A 19617-nucleotide genomic window follows, 5' to 3' on the forward strand; every position below is an offset into this window, starting at 1 on the left:
AAATTCACCTTTTAAAGTATATGATTTGGTGGTTTTTGATATATTGACAGAGATGTGCAGTCATCACCACCACCTAATTCCAGAACATTCCTAGTAACCCGAAGAGAAACCTGTGCCCTTTAGCAGTCACTCCTCATTCCCTTCTCCCTCCAGCCCTGGGCAACTACTAATTTACTTTATGTTTCTTTGGATTTGCCTCCTCTGAATAGTTCATATAAATGAACTATTCATGTATAATATCTAAATCATATTTAAATTAAATCATACAACACGTGGCATTTTGTGACTGCCTTCTTTCACTTAGTGTAATATTTTCTAGGTTTATACATAGTGTAACGTAACAATACTTCATCTCCTTTTTATTGCCAAATAATATGCATTCCGTTGGATAGATATAGTCCTTTTTATTTATCCATTCATCAGTTGGTAGACACTGGGTTTGTTTACGCTTTTTGGCTATTATAATAATGTTGCTATGAACATTTGTGCGCAGGCGTTTGTGTAGACATATGTTTTCAATTCCCTCATACAAGTTTTTATACATTTCTTGTAATTTATTATTATTTAATCTTTCCTACTATTGGACTTTCTTTACCCTTGTAATCCTCCTAGTGTTTATTGATTTTTCTGTTTTTCTGTATTGATTTTGCTGTACGTAAGTTAAACTCGACTGTAGTTTAACATATTGTTTCTATTATCTGGCTTTGGTGTAAGGGTTATACTGAGCTCATCAAATGAGACATTGTTTTGAAGAGAATTCTTTGGAAAACAATGTGTATTCTCCCATTTGGGGGGCAGGTTGGTACATATGTCTCTTAGACCACACTTACTAATTGTGTTGATGAAATTTTGTGTATACCCTTACTGACTTTCTTATTTTGTCTGTTCGACTCATCATTACTGAGAGGTGTATGTTAAAATCTCTTTTATAGTTGTAGATTTCTCAGTTTCTCCTTGTAAATTTGTCTTTTTTTTCTTTATACATTTGTGAACTGTTATAAAATACATTCAAATTTAGAATATTTGTGTCTTCCTGCTGAAAAGAACCTTTAATCATTATATCCTCTTTATCCTCTATAATGCTCTTACTGTGAAGACCCTTTGTGTGATTATAGAGTCACATTGTCTTTTTTCATTCTGTTACTTTCTGTGGAGGTATGTGTTAGATACTGCAAAGAGCAGTTGTATTTTGTTTTCCATTTTATTGTTTATTTTAAACCCAATGTGACAATCTTTTTGACTAACGAGTTTATTTATGTATTTGCATTTCTTTCTACCATCCATTTATACTGCTTTTTCTGTGCTGCTTCTGTTTTTCTATCCTACCAGCTTTTGATAATTCCTTTATCCTTTAAGTGGTTGCCTTTACATTTTTAGTGAGCATACTTAATTTAACACAGTATTTTCTAAACAGCACAAGGCCCTTTGAATTCTTTAATTCTGATCAATTTAATTCTTATATTATTGTTGTCCAGGCATATTTCCTCCTGTTTTTCCCCCCACTTTCTTCATCTTCTAAAATTATTCAATATAACTATCATACAGATGATGTATGTTTATATATACTCGTACCTTTTTTATTTCTCTTCCTTGAATTTCTTTTGCATTTTCAGTTTAGTTTTCCATTTTCCTGAAGTATATCCTTTGGATGCCTCTTTATTGAATGTCTGTTGAAGGTAAACTCACTGAAAGTGTCTTTTATTTCACGCTTATTTTTAGGTGAAAACTATTCTAAAATAGTTTAGAATTCTAGTTTGCTATTATTTTCCCTTAACACCTTGAGGATATTCCTTCACCGTGTTTTTGCTTTTACTGCTGTTGAGAAGTCTTCTGCAGTCTAATTGTCATTTGCTTGTAGATAATCTGTTTTTCTCTCTGCCTGTGTTCTTTTCCCCAATTTTAAAAAATTGTAGTAAAATACACATAACATAAAGTTTACTGTGTTAACCATTTTAAAGGATACAGTTCAGTGTCATTAAGTACATTCATATTGTTGTGCAATCATCACCACCATCTCCAGAACTCTTCGTCTTGAAATCTGAAACTCTGCACCCATTTTCCCCTTCTCCAGCCCCTGACAGCCACCATTCTACTTTCTGTCTCTATGATTTTGATTACTCTAAGTAGTCATATAAATCATAGAATCATACAGTATTTGTCTTTATGTGATGGGCTTATTTCACTAAGCATAGTGTCCTCAGAGTTCATCCATGTTAGAGTACGTGTCATTATTTTCTTCTTTTTGAAGGTCGAATAATATTCCATTGTATGTGTATAGGTAGCATATTTTACTTATCCATTCATCTCTCTATGGATACGTGGGTTACTTCCAAATTTTAGGTGTTGTAAATAATGCTGCTGTGAACATGGGTGTACAAATATCTCTTTGAGACCCTGCTTTCAGTTTTTTCGAGTATATATCCAGAAGTGGAATTTCTGGATCACATGGTAATTCTAGTTTGAATTTTTTCAGGACTTCCATACTGTTTAAACTCCACACTAGCTGTACCATTTTATATCCCCACTGGCAGTGCACAAAAGTCTCGACTTCTGTACATCCTTGTCAATGCTTCTTGTTTTGAGAGTAGCCATTCTAATGGGTGTGAGATAGAACCTCACTGTGATTTTATTTTGCCTTTTTCTAATGATTAGTGATGTTGAGTATCTTTTCATGTACTTGTTGGCCTTTTGTACATATTCTTTGGAAGAAAGTCTATTCAAGTCCTTCGCCCATTTTGGAATCGGGTTGTTTGGTTGTTTTTTTTTTCTTTTTTTGGTTGTTGAGTTTTAAGAGTTCTCTGCATATTCTGGATGTTGATCCCTTGTTGGATGTATGATTTGCACATATTTTCTCCTGTTCTGTGGGTTGCTTTGTTACTTTGTGGATAGTGTCTTTTGATGCGCAGAATTTTAAATTTTTCATGAAGTTCTGTTTGTCTGTTTTGTCTTCTGCTGCCTGTGCCTTTGGTGTCATTCTCTGCTTGTTCTTAAGATCTCTTTATTTTTAGTGTTTTGCTGTGTCTGGATGAATTTTTTTTTTAATTGGCGATCATGATACCTGAATCTAAGGATTTTTAGGAGACCTCTCTTTCCCCTAGTTTCCAGAGCTAGATAGAGACATTTTCTTGTCTTTGCTGGTGGTTGATTTCCTTCTCCTCCCTTAGTCCATCCTTTCACTGAGAATGTTTGAAACGGGGTGGGAAAAAAAAAAAAAAGAAAGAAAGGGAGTGGGGGCCTTAATTCCAACTCTTCACTTCATGTGATTCCCAAAGCCTCGTCTCTTGTCACTTTAAGGCCATTAAAAGTTAAAAGTTTTGATTATTTGTGTTGACAAATTCCTCCATGGCAGCTGAAAACTTTGCTTTCTTGTGAGCTTAGCATTTGAGAGAATATGTATTTTAATTTATCCAACATTTCTAGATATTTGTTAAGGTGAAGTTTACAGACCCTTTAGTTCACTGTGTTACCAGAAACAAGTATGTCCTTTTGGGGGTATAATTTCTTTCCTTCTTTTCTCTTTTCTTTTTCTGAAATTCCCTTTTAGTTGGGCATGCTAGATTTGTGATTCTTATTTTTTTTCTAATTTTAAAAAGCTTTTTGTTCTAGTTTGTAGATTTCCCACTCTTCCTTTGCTTTCTTTCTCTTTCTCCCCTTTTCTTTCTTTCCTCTTCCTTCCTTCCTTCCTTTTCCTTCTTCTGTTTCGTTAATTCAGTCTCTATTTCATGTTAGAGACTTTCCTCATTTGTTCAGTAAACTTTGGCCATCTGTTTAAAGAGTGAGACAGTAAAAACTCTGTCCGTGGGGAGTTGTTAACTGCAAGTCTTAATACAGGGTGATGGAGTGATTGAGGGTCTCTTCTCTTGGGTCAGATTCCCTATGGAGGAATCTCCTAGTCTCCTGCTTGATTGGCTTGTGTTCTGGAAGCTGATTTGGGGAAGAGGGCTGGGGTCCACTGTTCAGCATGTGAATCTTAATTTAATCTCTTTGTGGTATGCTGTGACACACAACCCCTGTGTGTACCTGGTTTCTACATCCTGTCTAGTTCAGTGTCTTAAGACAAATCACTTGTCTCTTGCTAGGGTGCAGGAGAAGCAGTTTCTTGGCTACATGATAAGGCTTCTGGGTGAAACCTGTTCCTTATACAGCCTTTCAACCAATTTTCCTATTTTCAGCCCCGACCCAGATGTCTCCATTCTTAAGCCTTTCTGTTGTGTTTGCAGCTTATTGGTTTCATACCCTCACCTGCCCTCACGTGCATATAGGGTTTGGCTTGTTCTGTTTTACCAAGCCAAGTTCAGCTACCCTCTATCTAGCTTCAATAAGCTGTATTTATGTCCCTGATGTTTCCTTTCATGCTACATATGTATATGTTTTTAAAAAAATATTTATTTATTTGTTTGGCTCTGCTGGGTCTTAGTTGTGGCATGCGGGCTCTTACTTGTAGCATGCGGGATCTAGTTCCCTGACCAGGGATGGAACCCGGGCCCCTTGCATTGGGAGCGTGGAGTCTTAACTGCTGGACCACCAGGGTAGTACCAATATGTATATTTTTTTGATGGTTTTATCCTTTTTTAGTCCTTTAGTCTTCATTTTAGTGTAGTTTCAAAAGAGAATGGATATAAACCTGTGTTTTCATATTTAACAAAAGAACCTTATGGACAACTACATGTAAAAGAAAGATATTAGAACATTTTTTCACACCATATACAGAAATAAACTCAAAATAGATTAAAGACCTAAATGCAAGCCTGGAAACCATAAAAATCCTAGAAGAAAACATAGGCAGAACATTCTTTGACATAAATTGTAGTAACATATTTTTGGATCTGTCTCCTAAGGCAAAGGAAACAACAGTAAAAATAAACAAATGGACCTAATTAAACTTAGAAGCTTTTGCACAGCAAACGAAACCATCAACAAAACAAAAAGAGAACCTACTGTATGGGAGAAAATATTTGCAAATGATATGACTGGTAAGGGATTAATACCCAAAATATATAAACAGCTCATACATGTCAATCTTAAGAACAAACAACCCAATCAAAAAATAGGCAGAAGACCCAAACAGACATTTTTTCCAAAGAAGACATACAGATGGCCACCAGGCACATCACAGGATGTTCAGCATTGCTAATCATCAGAGAAGTGCAAATCAAAACCACAATGAGATACCACCTCACACCTGTCGGAAATGCTATCATCACAAAGACCACGAATAACAAATGTCGGCCAGGATGTGGAACAAAGGGAACCCTTGTACACTGTGAGTGTAAATTGGTGAAGCCACTGTGGAAAGCAGTGTGGAGGTTCCTCAAAAAAATAAAAATAGAACTACCATATGATCCAGCAATTCCGCTCATGTGTATGTATCTGAAGAAAATGGAAAACACTAATTCAAAAAGATGCATGAACCCCAGTGTTCATAGGAGCGTTATTTACAGTAGCCAAGATATGGAAGCAGTCTAAGTGTCCATCAACAGATGAGGAGGTAAAGAAGATGTGGTACCCGTCAATGGAATACTACTCAGTCGTTAAAAAGAATAAAAATTTTCCATTTGCAACAACATGGATGGACTTGGAGGGTGTTATGCTTAGTGAAATAAGTCAGACAGAGAAAAACAAATACTGTATGACATTATTTATATGTGGAATCTAAAAGATGAAGTAGTGAATATAACAAAAATGAACCAGACTCAGATATAGAGAACAAACTAGTGGTTACCAGTGGGGAGAGGAAAGGGAGAAGGGGCAAAATAGTGTTAGAGGATTAAGAGGTACAAACTAATGTGTATAAAAATAAATATGCTACAAGGATATATTATACATCACAGGGAATATAGCCAATATTTTATAATAATTATAAATGGAGTATAATCTTTAAAAATTGTGTATCACTATATTGTATACCTAAACTTATATAAAATTGTAAATCAACTACGATTTTAAAGCAAAAGGAACCTTATAATACGTTTTAAATATGTTGTATTCACTTAAAATAGTATTGTTATAAATTCAGGAATTTCTTCTATCTTCCTTTTCCACTAATGTTTATTTCAGTTTCATATCTTGGGTGAAGAGTAGAAGGATAGGTAAATACAGGCACGAATGCAGAAGGGCAACAGGACAGAGACATAGAGAAAAGGAAAAACAGGTCTCTTAATAAGACCTTGAGAGACTTAGATGTAGGTACCAGTGAGACTTTAATGAAGTAATAGTGCCATCTTCTGGCTTTTTAAAACCTGTGTTCCTGTAATTTTATCTTGGAATCCCACATGTCGCTACATTGCACTGTGTGTCAGATATGGTGAATTTGGTCTTGTTTAGTTCTCTACCTTATTGTAGAAAAAGGCTTTTCTTTACATAGGATTTGATTAGAATACAATAATTCTGGTTTTTCAAGCTCCTTAAGCGAGGATTCTATCTAAAATGTTACAAAAATCATACCCTGACTCTGTACTTCAGATATTATTTCTACTTATTTTTTGAAAGCAGTATCGTTTCTCTCTCTCTCTCTTTTTTTTTTTTGGCTACATTGGGTCTTCATTGCTGCCCACGGGCTTTTCTGTAGTTGCGGTGAGCAGGGGCTACTGTTCATTGCGGTGCATGGGCTTCTCATTGTGGTGACTTCTCTTGTTGCAGAGCACGGGCTCTAGGCATGTGGGCTTCAGTAGTTGAGGCACGTGGGCTCAGTAGTTGTGGCGTGTGGGCTCTAGGGCACGTGGGCTTTAGTAGTTGTGGTGCACAGGCTCAGTAGTTGTGGCTTGCAGGCTCTAGAGCACAGGCTCAGTAGTTGTGGCCCACGGACTTAGTTGCTCCACAGCATGTGGGATCTTCCCGGACCAGGGATCGAACCTGTGTCCCTTGCATTCGCAGGTGGATTCTTAACCACTGCGCCACCAGGGAAGTCCAGAAGTATTGTTTCTGTATGAAGGAAAATACAGAATTAAAAATTAAATTGGTGTGTTACATAGGTACTTTGTGTTTGTAGGAAAAATACAGAATGTATAAAGGATGTAAGTAGCTCATCTTATTATTTCATTAAAATTGATCAAAGAAAAGAAAAATGTGTTCTTCCCACTCTTTGCCATATGTCCAGCCAGTTCCTTGCCTAGGAGGTAGTCTTTTTATACAAATGCTAGTATGCTTCACGTACTTCTCTTTAACTTGCTTCCTTTCACTGAAAGGTTTACATTGGAGGTCATTCTTTATTAGTTCACAATGTGCTCCCTTACTTCTTGTTTTAGGCCATGATTTGTTTAACTAGTCTAATATTGGTAAACAGGGTTTGTCTTAACTTTTGCTATAAAAGTGGCACCATAGTGAGTATCTTTTATATCTATGGTTTCACATGACCCTAGAAAAAAACCTCATGGGATATATACATGTATAATTTTCATAGATATGGTGAAGTTACCCTGCATAAAGACTGTACCTATTTATTCTACCACCAGCAAGTATGATAAAGTCTGTTTTCCCTCCTTTTTCTCAGTACAGTATACCAGTGTCAGTATTTTTGATCTTGTGTATTACAGCTTTATTTTGTATTTCTCTTATGAGAGAGGTTGAATATATTTTATGTTTAAAAGCCATTTGTGTTTTCTGTTATGTATCTTTTGCCCATTTTTCTTTAGACTATTTATGTTCTGTTTATTTATAGGAGCTTTCATAGGTTAGAAATTAACTCTGTTTTTGGAATGTGAATTGCAAATATTACTTTCCAGTTTATTTTTCTTATGACTTGCATTGTGGTGTTTTCTTTAAATATAAAAAAATGTAGTCATATCAGTTTTCTTCCTTTGATGACTCCTGGGTTTGGGTTCATATTTTAGAAGAGGTTTCCACACAGATTAAGAAATCAAGCTCCCATGTTTTCTTCTAACACCTAAAAAATTGCATTGGATTTTTTGATCCGTCTGGAATTTGTTTCAAACAAGGTACAAATTATGGCTCCAATTAATTTTTTAATATAAATTTATTTTATTTTATTTATTTGTTTTGGGCTGCGTTGGGTCTTTGTTGCTGTGTGGGGGGCTTTCTCTAGTTGCAGCGAGTGGGGGCTACTCTTCATTGAGCTGCGTGGGCTTCTCATTGCGGTGGCTTCTCTTGTTGTGGAGCACAGGCTCTAGATGCGCGGATTTCAGTAGTTGCAGCATGTGGGCTCAGTAGTTGTGGCTCGTGGGCTCTAGAGCGCAGGCTCAATAGTTGTGGCGCACAGGCTTAGTTGCTCCACGGCATGTGCAATCTTCCCGGATCAGGGCTCAAACCCACGTCCCCTGCATTGGCAGGCGGATTCTTAACCACTGTGCCACCAGGGAAGCCCTCCAATTAATTTTTTTAAGATGATTACTCAATTGTCTTGTATCCTATTGCTATTTATTGAGTAATCTACCTAAACCATTTATACCTAACTAATATGAAGTGTCAACTTTGATATATACTAAATTTCTTTGTAGATTTAAACCTATTCTTGCACTTGTTTTTTGGGTCCATCCATCTATACGCTTTTGCATTTACAGTATATAACATTTTAATTGTTGTAACTTTATAACTGGTTTTAATAATTAGATGGGGCTAATCCTTACTCTGTATTTTCCAGAATTTGTGTGGCTGTTTTGCTTACTTTTCCGTGTAAAGTTTTTTGTTTTTGCTCATCCCCTACTTTATTGTCTATCCATTAAAGAAATTTTTTTTATTGTGGGTAAAATACACATAACATAAAATTTACCACTTTAAGCCTTTTTTACTATGTAGTTCATCATATCTATAACTCTTCATCTTGTAAAACTGAAACTCTATACACATTAAACAGCAGTCCCCCATTTCCATCCCCTGTCCCCCAGCCCCTGGCAACCACCATTCGGTATACATTCTGACTCTGTGATTTTGCCTCTACTCTGAGTACTTCATGTAAGTAGAATTACAGTATTTGTCTTTTTGTGACTGGCTTAGTTTGCTTAGCAGAATGTCCTCACGGTTCATTCATGTTGTAGCATGTGTCAGAATTCCCTTCCTTTCTAAGGCTGAATAGTATCAGCCTGGGAGCAGATAAATTGAGAACCTGAACAAAACGGATGATTATCCAGGAAAATATAAACTACCAAAAACTACCTCCAGAAGAGGTGAAAAGTCTAAGCTGTCAGGTTACCATAGGAAAAATAAAGTTGTCAAAGGGTTGCCCATCTAAAGAGCAACTGGGGCCGTACTCTTACAAATAAGTTCTATCAATAAGAAAACATTTTAAGTATTTATTAGTAATTATTATTAATTTTGACTACTAATGCCTTTTAAGCAAATGCTAAAATATGCTTTTAGAAGATTTGATAAGGTTTAACATGCATTCATTATACAGTCTTGTTAAATTCTCATTATAAATATTTAATAAGAGAAAATGATTAATATTTAGTAAGATTATATTTTATGAAGAATGCATATGGAATCTTATCAAATGCCCTTTCAGCACCTATGGATATATTTTTCATTAAGTATCATTAAAGGAACAGTCTGATTAAAGAATAATAAGAAAGAATGTCTGTTATTACCACTCCCCACTATTATTTAACATTGTACTGCAGAAATCAGCTAGTGCAATCAGAGAAAAGAATGATAGAAGTATGTAAAGTGGCTGAAGAGGTAAAGTAATCATTACTTACAGATGATCTGACTGTTTACAGAGAAGCCCCAAGAGAATCAACTGGAAAGCTCTTTCAAACAAGTGATATGGCAGATTACAAAATTCATACTCAGAAATTCACAGCTTTCTTTCTTTTTTTTTTTTTTTTTTTTTTTTTTGCGGTACGCGGGCCTCTCACTGTTGTGGCCTCTCCCGTTGCGGAGCACAGGCTCAGTGGCCATGGCTCACGGGCACAGCCGCTCTGCGGCATGTGGGATCTTCCCGGACCGGGGCACGAACCCATGTCCCCTGCATCGGCAGGCGGACTCTCAACCACTGCGCCACCAGGGAAGCCCCTCAGCTTTTTTAAAAATGGGAAAACGAGAGTGTTTTGTATTACTTGTATGTGCTTAAAAGAAATCTGGGGCAGATACAGTAGAAACAAAGTACTTTGACTGTCCATGCAGGGGTATAAATGGGGCAGATGGGAAATAGGCAGATGGGCCAACAGCATCAGGAGAATAACATTTCGCTGTACACCTTTTTGTACTTTCTGGCTATCTCCTTTTAAAAAATTAATTTATTTTTAAACCAGTGTTAAATAAATCAAATTAAAAATATGTGATAGCTCTAAGTTGATAGAGGGCTCATATAAATAAGACAAATGTTCTTTTTCTAAAAAAATTTATTTATTTATTTCTTTGGCTGTGCTGGGTCTTAGTGGCGTCACGCGGGATCTTTGTTGTCGCATGCAGGCTCTCTAGTTGCGGGATGTAGGCTCTTAGTTGTGGTGTGCGAGATCTAGTTCCCTGACCAGGGGTTGAAGCTGGGCCCCCTGCATTGGGAGCGTGGAGTCTTAACCGCTGGACCTCCAGGGAAGTCCCAAGACAAATGTTCTTACCCTCTGCCATTTTTCTAGAAGTCTCTTTTAATTAATTAATTAATTAATTAATTTTTTATTAATTTTTATTGGAGTAGAGTTGATTCACAATGTTGTGTTAGTTTTTTTAATTAACTTATTGAAGTATACAGAAGTTGATTTTAGATCATTTTAAACTATATAATAGTTTATATTCTTCGCCATTTATATACAATACAAACTTTCTTAAATGTTTTTAAAATCTTAAATTACTTTAAAATTAAAACTGCTTGGAACTCATCTTTTTATGATATCATGGAACATGTATGTAGTAACTTTATTGCAAATTTTGGTTGTATATGACCTTGTGCAAGTTATTTAAGCTGACTCAGTTTTCCCTCCTGTAAAATGGAGATAATAACTATTCTGTAGGTTATTTTGGGTAATTATATAGTAAGTAGCTCTTGTGATGATGCTGGATATAAAATTGTTTCATTTCCATTTGGATATAGATGAAGTATTTATATAAGAACAGTGCTGGGTTTTTTGGTGTTTTTTTTTGCAGTACGTGGGCCTCTCACTGTTGTGGCCTCTCCTGTTGTGGAGCACAGGCTCTGGACGTGCAGGCTCAGCAGCCATGGCTCACGGGCCCAGCCGCTCTGCGGCATGTGGGATCTTCCCGGACCGGGGCACGAACCCATGTCCCCTGCATCGGCAGGCGGACTCTCAACCACTGCGCCATCAGGGAAGCCCGAACCGTGCTGTTTTAAATGAGGATTAGAAACTGTACTGTTTTCTTCACTGATTGCTTCCTTTTTTTTTAAGCTTTTTTTTTTTTTTTTTTTTTAAATAAGCTTTTTTAAAAATTAATTTTATTGGAGTATAGTTGCTTTACAATGTTGTGTTAGTTTTTACTGTACAGCAAAGTGAATCAGTTATACATATACGTATGCCCAATCTTTTAGATTTCCTTCCCATTTAGGTCACTACAGAGCATTGAGTAGAGTTCCCTGTGCTGTACAGTAGGTTCTCATTACTTACCTATTTTATATAATCAATTGCTTCCTTTTGATTGCCTCCATTTTTCTTTTCTTCTTGGACCCTTAGGTGAATTGAACATTTTACACTTGCATAGTTTTTTGTACAATACTTTGTCTGTAAATTATATTAATACAACCCAAGTGATGTTTTAAAAACTCATCTAGTCTGTTGTGATGTATCAAGTAGGGATAAATCTTAACATTTGTATTACTTATCTAGAGCTACATTTATCTGGAAACAAGACTTTGCTAAAGAGCATATGGACAACAGGTGATCTAATCCATGCATTGTGCATAAATTGATTAATGGTTTAAATTTTGGCTTGTACCACTTGATAAAAGAAGCTTTCTATTAGGTTCTTGGCAGGATCTTGAAATGTGATTTTTTTCTAAATTTGGGTAACTTCTTCTGATGTTGCTTGTTTGGTCAGGGCAGAAATAAGTTTTCTCTCTTAACTTTTGTTTTCTGTAATTAAGAACAAATAATAAATGTTTTGATCTATGAAAATGTTTTAAACAATAATATTCCTTAGGTTTTATTGTGAAAGCTTGTATAAGACCATGTCATTAATGTGGTTTTGCCAGGGAATGAGGGAGGATTTTTTTTGTTTTTTTTTTCCTGTGGTGCCACATGGTTTGCGGGATCTTAGTTCCCCAACCAGGGATTGAACCCGGGCCACGGCAGTGGAAGTGCAGAGTCCTAACCACTGGACCACCAGGGAACTCCCCGGGGGAAATTCTGTTTCAGTGAATTTACTTGGTAAAATATAGTATGTCTAGTTTTCCTTAGTATTAAGCTGCCAGTTGTCAATTACTTTGTCAATGTACTCACCTATAGCAGTGCCTAACCCATTTGCTCCCTGAAAATCAAGATAAGCAAATTTACCGAGAATTTTATGTTAAATAAAATCAAGTGAAAAAAGGCCTGTGTACTTGAGTTACTGACAAGTGCATAGGTTTTATGAAAGCTAACTTGAGAGCTGGGGACTTTTTTTTTGGCTTATTTCTGAGCTTTGAGTTTTGTTCTAATAGGATAAGGTGTTTGTTAGATAAATGAATTGTAGATGATGAATATACACTTACCTGGTATAGTCAGGAAGTGAGTGAATATTTCAGTTACCAAAGAATTACAGAATATTATAGGTGATATTACCAGTTTTTAAAGAATTAGAATGCACGTAATTTGTACTTAATCTTTGGTGAATGTAATTTAGTATCTCTGGTTCAGATGTTCGGCTCTTAAAAATCTTTCCAAGGCTTCCCACTAATTTAATTAAAAAGACAAGAAAAAAGTAATGTCCTGCATGATTGGGCCTCCAACCTTCTCTCTCAGTCTTTCCTCGTCTTGCCCTTTGTTTTCAGGTACATAGATCTTCCTTCAGCTACTGGAACTTGCCATATGTTTTTCTTCCTCTGAGCATTCCCCTGTCATGTTTGCACCCTCTGGCTGTGAGGTCCCCCTCTCTCTTTGCCAGTGGTTTACTCTGTTTGTCTGTTGAGCTCAGCTCAAACTTCACTTCCTCAGAGGAATCTTCTTTAAAACCACCAGAGTTCCAGACCCTTGTTGTACGTGCTTCCTTTGCATCTTTTTTTTTGCCTCTACAGTAGCACTTATAGTAATTGTAATTACATAGCTAATTGGGAAACATTGTTGAATGCCTACCTTCAGAGTTAAAATGTAGGCTCCATGAAAGCAGGGACCGTCTCGTTGTTTCTCGAAGTATCTTTAATGCTCAGCCTACTGTTTGACAAGCAGCAGGCAGTCAATCAGTATTTACTGAATAAGTGAACCAATAAGTAGTGCTCAGACAACATTATTCGTAATTTCCCTGCACATATGTAGAAGACTCTGTTAAAAGTTGTTACAGATTGCTTGTAGTATTAACCAGTTTTTATCATTGTGTAGCGTCCTGGGTGAAAGCTTATGTAAACCTGGACACATTTTTTTTCAATTAAAATAGGTGAACAATGAACGTAAAAGCAATTATCTTTTTCTTTTTAAGTGTAAGATGTTGATGGTTTCTTAGAAGGGGCAGCTTGTAAATTTTAACTCTTGGGACTTCCCTGGTGGTCCAGTGGGTAAGACTCTACGCTCCCAATGCAGGGGGCCCGGCTTCAGTCCCTGGTCAGGGAATTAAATCCCGCATGCCTGCCACAATAAAGAGTTCTCATGTTGCAACTAAGAAGTCCGCATGCCTCAACTAAGAGTGCGTGCTGCAACTAAGAAGTCTGCATGGCGCAACTAAGAAGTCCGCATGCTGCAATTAAAGACCCAGGTGCCACAACGAAGATCCCATGTGCTGCAACTAAGACCTGGGGCAGCCAAAAAAAAAAGAAAAGTTAACTTTTGCCTACTGTTCTTTTCACCTTAAACATCAGTGAAATTAAATATACCCTATTAGAAAATTTTTCCCATTTTTTGAAATTAATGAACACAGATATAATGCTGGCTCCAAAACACTTTTTGTTCATGACAGGAAAGTGACACACACATTCTGCTATGTAGCTTAGTGGCATTTCGGATGTGTGAATGTGTTCAATGTTTATATGTTTTCTCATTTTCTGCTACCAAGTCATATTAAATGAGATTATCATATATTATTAAAGCATGAAAATAAATAAAATATTGAGTACATAATTAATTTAATGAATATTTCTTAAAAAGCAAACAAAAAACAAATATTTCTTGAGTTCCAACCATGTGCCAGACACTGGGTATATAATAAGTGAACAAAATGGATAGGGTTGGGAATTTCTTGGAGGTCCAGTGGTTAGGACCTCCAGGGAATTAGGAGTGCTTTCACTCCGAGGACCTGGGCTCTATCCCAGGTCAGGGAGCTAAGATCCTGCAAGGCGTGCAGTGCGGCCAAAAAACAAACAAACAAAATAGATAGGGTCCCTGCCCTCGTGGGATTTACTCTTCAGTTGTAGAGATGGGCCACAATCTGATAATCACACAAATAAATAATGACAACCAGATGTGTACTATGAAAGGAGAAGGTAGGAGAGCATTAACTGGAGACTCCTGACCTAGTCTGGGTAGTGGGAGAAGGACAGTTTTCCCTGAGAAAGTGACATTTGAGAAGAGATCTGAAGGAAGGAGCGTTAACTGCTGGGGAAAGTTCCAGGCAGAGAGAACAGAATGTGCAGAGGCCCTGAGGCAGGAGAGCCTGTCTTTGAAGAACGGAGGGGAAGGCCAGTGGACCTAGATGAGAGAAGGATATGGGAAAGTGTTTCAACACAGAGCTGGCAGGGTGGTCAGAGAGCAGATCAAACACTGAGGATTGAGTCACTAAAATGTGATTACTGTCACCAGTGTAGAAATGTAGGAAATCTAAATGTCCATCAGTAGGTGACTAGTGACATAAGTTATGGTGTAACAATGTAAAGGAATACTATGTAGCTGTAAAAAAAATGAGGAAGTTTACTACCTACCCAGAAAAATAAATGTAAATTTAATACTGAAATTTAAATAAAGAACCTTTAAAAAGGGGAAAAACCTGACCCAATGGTATATGATTTGTACTATATGAAAATAATTCTTTCGGTATAGTAAGTTATCCTTTTATATATGGATTTATTGTAATAGGAATTATGTATTTTGTTTTATTTTGAGGATATATTTATTGTATTTCAAGGCAAATATATTTTACAAATTAGCATAGTAGTTAAGAACATGTCTGCTGGTCTAAGATCCTGACTTCGTATTCTGGCATTGCCATTTACACAGTTGATTAACTGGGCAAATTACTTCAACTCTCTAAAGCTCAGTTTTGCCATGTGTAAGATGTGAACAGTAATAACATTTACCTGATAGAGTTGTGATATGAATTGAATGAGATTATATAGGTGAAGCACTTAGATGTGCTCATCACCTAGGAAAAAGTTATATACTGTCACTTTTTATGAAAATATCTTCTTATTAATACCATTTATCAAAAGAGTGCAGAAAGAGAATACTGAAGAAAGTTATATCAAAAATTTATGGTAGGGCTTCCCTGATGGCGCAGTGGTTGGGAGTCCGCCTGCCGATGCAGGGGACGCGGGTTCGTGCCCCGGTCTGGGAGGATCCCACATGCCGCAGAGCAGCTGGGCCCATGAGCCATGGCCGCTGGGCCTGCGCGTCTGGAGCCTGTGCTCCGCAAAGGGAGAGGCCACAACAGTGAGAGGCCCACGTACCGCAAAAAAAAAAAAAAAAAAATTTATGGTAGTTGCCTCTCAGAGGTGGGATTATGGCTGCTATTTGTTATCTGTTTTATTGTTGTGTATATTTTCCAAACTTTGAAACGTGAGCATGTATTTAAAATTACTATTGCCTTCCATTGAAATATGCTGGCTTTGCTGAAATTTAATTTTTAGTAACATCTTTTTCAGCAGTGTGAGAAAGTCTACAAACCCCGATTCAAGTGATGTTAGTTCTGTAAATGTATTCATAATTATTTTTGCTTTCTTCCTTATATTTTGATTAACGTTGTACCAATTTAAAAGGCTTTGTGCCCACAGCTGCTAAGTTGTGATTGGAAAGGAAAGGGGCTTGCATTTTGAGACCATCTGTGGGAGTTGAATTGTCTGAGTCTGACAAGAGATCATGGCAGATGGTGAGGTCACTAAGATTGACTTTTTGAGCTTGACATAATGTGTTCATGAAGCTGGAAGAAGAAATCTGACTTAATTTTTTACCCAACAGCAGAGCATGGTGACAGGAAGAGTACAATCGTTGAGTCTAGATGAAACATAAGGCATCAGTGCACATGACTGGTTTATCTTTGAGAATCACCAATACTGCCAAAGACGGCAGTTTCTTGAAACATTCAGTGCTGCACTTATTTACTTTCTAGGCCCTTGATTTAAGTCATATACTGCAAATGAAGACAGTGTAAAAGAAAGATAAAAGCTTTAAAAATACTTAGAAATGTATATTTTTAATTAAAAGGTTATAGGCTATCACTCAAAGCCTGTACAGCATACTTTTCATTTTTAATTGAATGAAGATGTCTGTTGCAATCCCATTTCTTTTTATAACATTTATCTTAATGTCATTTTATATCATTTAAATTACACTTGAAGGTTTATGCTTCCTGTTTCTGTCATCTACTAGGACGTCTCCAGTACCTGGATTCGTGTTTTGCCCATAGTGGGTATTCAGTAAATGCTGGATAGATAGATAAATTAATGAAGGAAGTTATTGCCGACTCTTGTTAATTTTAGATGAGTTTTTCTTAACCACAGTTAAACACTTGTTTTTTCTCCTTTAAACTTGGATTTAAATGTAATAGCATTGTAAACTTGGATTTAAATGTAATAGCATTTTACCACATTTAAATGTATTTATCACTTAAACTACATGTGAATTAAGTATTATTTATTTTGGAGGAAGAAACCTTAATTTGTCATGAGTCAGTGAACCACTTTTTTCTTTAACATTGATTACCTTTTGCTAGGCAGTGTCCTAATTATTTTCCAAGTCTTGACTCATTTAATTAAGTAGATGTACTAATACTATTTTGTAGATGAAGAGATTGAGGCACAGAGTTATTAATGTAAATGTGCTCAAAATATTCATGTACTTTGGCTCTATTTCAAACTTTTATCATTTAGGTAACATTTAGAGGTTGCAGTTCATGCTTATCTTTGGTGAGAAGATACGAAGGGAATACTAAACAAAATTGTGTTTTGTCTTATTAAGCTCAGTTAATGTGACTACAAAGTATTTTTATTGGTTGCCTCCTGTTACAGTGTGTTGAAATAGTAACACCCTGTTAATTTCTTCTTGTTTGCATGAGTAACAGTGTCACTCAACAACCTGGCCCTTAGGAAATATAATCCCATACTGAACACTGAGTATAATAAGGAAGCAGATGCATGGAAACAAGGAGCACTAGCCATTACAAGCATACTCTGGAAACGAAGAAATGGGGAGGGGGGAAAACGGCATTTACTAGCTGAATCTAGTAGCCCAGCCCAGTGATGGTCTGCTTATATTTCATTGGCTAGAATTATGTCATGGTCAACCCATCTGAGGGGGAGACAGAATGTAGTAGTTTCAGTTGGGCATATTACTACCTTCAGCTTCTCCTAAGGAAGAGGAGGAAAATGATACTGGGTAGGCAACAGGATCTGCCTTAGGTAGATACAGCAGGTTTCTAAAATTTAGCAAGTACTTTGGGTAGAAAAGAGTCTATTTTGTTGTTGTTATAACTATATTTCAATAGGTCATAAGACCATCTAAAAAATATTTAAAACTGATTTTTTTTGGCTGTTTGGAGTGTTCAGTTTTTATGTATTTATAAATTGGAGGACATTTGTTACATTGCCTTGGGTGATACAGTTGCTTTTCACTTTGACACAATGTATCTAACTTACTCCTAATGAAACAGCACAACTCAGATGGGACTTGAGTCCCAGATTGGGACTTGAACCCACAAGTTGAGACTCAAACCCAGCCAAAACCCAGACTGGGACTTGAACCCACTGTCTTTTAATTGAGATCACACATCTTGTCTCAGGATGTAATGAAGCGCAGGTTCTTTATGTCTCGTCACAGAAAGAATTTAGTGAGAGGCAAAGTGATAGGTAAGAAGTGGATTTATTTAGAGAGATACACATTCCGAAAACTGAATGTGGTCCGTCTGAAAAGGTGAGAATGGTCCTGGGGAAAACACACTCCACAGACAGAGTGTGGGCCATCTCAGAAGGCAAGAGGCCCCAAAATATGGAGTGGTTAGGTTTTATGGGCTGAGTAATTTCATAGCCTAACGAGTGGGAGGATTATTCCACCTCTCTAGGAGAAGGGATGGAGATTTCCAGGAATTGGGCCACTACTGTCCACTTCTTGGCCTTTTATGGTTGGCCTCGGAACTGTCATGGCGCCTGTGGGTGTGTCGCTTAGCATATGCTAATGTATTACAGTGGGCCTGTAACGAGGCTCAAGGTCTCCTGGAAGTCGATCTTCTGCCCTCTTGGACCTAATTGGTTCTAACCTGTTTTATGTCGTAACCTCAAGGGCTATGTCATTCTTTCAAAGGTTGTGCCCTGCCCCCTTCCCTCCTGTTTCACTAATATAACCCTGAAAAACTCTGTATACCTATTTTTCAAATGAGGACACTGAAGCTCAAAGAGGTTAAGTCACTTGTTCAAGGTCACACAGCTAATAAGTGTCAGAGCTCAGACTGAGCCTAAGTTAAAAAAAGAAAAATCATGCTCTTTTCACTCTGCTACACTGCTGCTTATTATATGTCTACTTCAAGCAGGACACTTAGAACCAGTTGTTATTTTAATTTTTTTTTCCTATTTCATTAATTCTTTTTTTTAAAAATTAATTTATTTATGGCTGTGTTGGGTCTTCATTGCTGTGCACAGGCTTTCTCTAGTTGCGGTGAGCGGGGGCTACTCTTCTTTGCGGTGCGCGGGCTTCTAATTGCGGTGGCTTCTCTTGTTGTGGAGCATGGCTCTAGGCACGTGGGCTTCAGTAGTTGTGGCACGTGGGCTCAGTAGTTGTGGCTCGCGGGCTCTGGAGCGCAGGCTCAGTAGTTGGGGTGCACAGGCATAGTTGCTCCTCGGCATGTGGGATCTTCCCGGACCAGGAATCGAACCCGTGTCCCCTGCATTGGCAGGCAGATTCTTAACCACTGCACCATCAGGGAAGCCCCCTATTTCATTAATTCTTACTCTTCTGTTTCTTTTCTTCTTTCTTTGAGTTCCCACTGATCTTTTAAAAAGCTTTTAAGTTGATTACTTAATGAATGAAGAGAAGTGTAAATTTACTTCTAAGTACTATTTCAGCTGCACTTTACCTTTTTTTATTATTGTTTTCATTGTCATTCAGTTCTAAACATTTTAAATTTCCTTCTCTAATTCATGGATTGTTTTAGCCATGCTATAGTTTTATTTTCTAAATATACAACTGTAGAAAAAAATGACTCCTAATTTAATTTCATTGTGGTCAGAGACCATAATCTGTATAATATTGTCTCTGAAATTTGTTGCTACTCTGTTGGTGATTTTGTATGTGGACAAATTTTGTAAGTCTGTGCTTAAAGAGATGTTTCATATCTGTTAGCTACAGAGTTTTATGTAGATATATTAAACTTGCTTAAAATATTAATCTT

General features: G+C 36.9%; 1 protein-coding gene and 1 non-coding gene across 4 annotated transcripts in view; one reads left to right on the forward strand and one right to left on the reverse strand.

The window, feature by feature from the left end:
• TFDP2 (transcription factor Dp-2) overlaps nt 1–19617 on the forward strand; it is a 171420-nt gene that overhangs the window by 17314 nt on the left and 134489 nt on the right. The gene's annotated exons all lie outside the window — the stretch shown is intronic.
• Nucleotides 12160–12231, reverse strand: TRNAG-UCC (transfer RNA glycine (anticodon UCC)). The gene has a single exon. It is a non-coding gene; the product is annotated as a tRNA-Gly (tRNA).

The sequence above is a fragment of the Orcinus orca genome, chromosome 5 (assembly GCF_937001465.1).
Source record: "Orcinus orca chromosome 5, mOrcOrc1.1, whole genome shotgun sequence".
NCBI lineage: Eukaryota > Metazoa > Chordata > Mammalia > Artiodactyla > Delphinidae > Orcinus > Orcinus orca.